Source organism: Carlito syrichta, unplaced genomic scaffold (genome assembly GCF_000164805.1).
Source record: "Carlito syrichta isolate Samal-C Ts95f unplaced genomic scaffold, Tarsius_syrichta-2.0.1 Scaffold117902, whole genome shotgun sequence".
Taxonomy (NCBI): Eukaryota; Metazoa; Chordata; class Mammalia; order Primates; family Tarsiidae; genus Carlito; species Carlito syrichta.
The window spans coordinates 25,621-27,472 of record NW_007061998.1 but is presented as its reverse complement, the minus strand read 5'-3'; positions in this window follow the sequence as shown (position 1 = coordinate 27,472).

The following is a 1,852-nucleotide window of genomic DNA, read 5'->3' as shown; positions in this document are numbered from 1 at the left end:
CTTTCTTGCTAGCTTTTTTTTTTTTTTTTTTTTTTGATAGAGGTCTCACTCTGGAGTGCAGTGGCATGATCATGGTTCACTGCAGCCTCAACCACCTGGGCTCAGATAATTATGCCTCAGTCTCCCAACTAGTTGGAACTACAAACATGTGCCATCTTGTCTGGCTAAGATTTTGATTTCTTTTCCTCACCGTGTTGCCTAGGCTGGTCTTAAACTTCTGAGTTTAAGCCATTCTCTCATCTCAGCCTTCCAAAGTGCTAGGATTACAGGTGTGAGCCATCATGCCTGGCCAACTATATTTTGGTTTCTTAAATAATCTTATTTTTTTAAAAATTAAGACTTTTCCTTTGCTCACTTTGAAGGGTGGAATAAGAACTTTCTACCCATTCTCATTCATGGAGAATCAATGTCATTGGCCACGGTGCACCCCAGGTGGGCCCTGTTGCTGCTGTGTCCTGGGACTTTCCCAGGTCTAGCTTGTACCCAAGCTGTTTACAGGCTTCAGGTACTCAGGTGATTTTCCTCTACCATTTACTCTATCCCTGGGACTGTCTACAGGATGATACTGGTTTGTGCAGTTCCCCATTGCCTTTCTGCTCCTAAAGACAAGTACTACACCCCTGTCCCTTTTCAGGATAAAATCACTGATCACGCTGGTAGACAGATGGTGATAAAAAGAATAAAAATATGGGAAGGTTGCAAAGCTTAGGAAAGGGTACACCATTCTTATAAAGTCCTTGGCCTATATTTCTTGACACCCTTTCTGTGACAGAAACTGTAAACGCCAGTGAACTTCTGTTTTCTCCATTTATGACTGAGTCTGAGACAAACCACAGTTCTCCCCTTGCTTTAACTTCATTTTTTGGCGGTGGGGGTGGGGGTGGGGGACTGTCTCCATCAAAGTCTTGTCTTTTAACTAAGGCTGAGAATTAGATTATATCCTTTCCTGGAATGAGCAATTTGCATCTTTGAGAATTTCCAGATTGAAGAATACTCATTTGACAGGAACTTTTATTTATCTAAATTGCATATATCTTGTTGCCATTATAATTAAAATTTTTAGCATTGGCAAGCAATTCAGGGATCACAAAACTCAATGCCCTTCTATTCTCTCTGTACAGTTGAAGAAAACAGGTGCTCAGAGATTAGTAACTTTCCTTTAATTACAGAGTGCGGGTCTCATGAAAGGTTCATTAGTCTCCAGGCTAAATATTTCTTCCCAACATTCTATTTATACTCATTTGTTTATCATTTTGCTTTAGCACAGTATATTGCATATAATATGTGTTCACCAATGAAACAATTAAATTCTGAATAGATTGTCTTGTTTCTAAATATGTGTCATAAGAACTGAGCTTCTGGATAGCATGCCTTTTGCTTTCATGGATTACGGTGACCAGACTTTGACATCAATACTTTTAACATTCATAGTATTTTTATTAGTTACAAAGCAACTGATTCAAGTCTATGGCATATACTAATTTGTCACAAGCATAACAACTACCACATGAGTTGTTCTAGAGATTAATTGAGATAGGACGTGAAAGATACTGAGTTTAAATGTGAATCCCTTAGGTTTCAGAACTGGATGTAGGAGTAATCACTTAGTGAGAGAGCCTAGTCATAAAACACCCAGCGTTGACATTTGAATGACTTGGAGTCAATTATTGGGTGACTTGGAAAGGTCTATGGGTGTAAATTTTATTAATGTGGACAGTCTATAGTAATACTTAATTAATATATTTATGTTCTTTATGGTTTGCTTGCTAACACCACAGGCCTCTTTATAGTTGCCGCCTTTCTGGGGCTCCTCAAGGCCACCTGCTGATATAAGCATGTGATCTGCAGAAGG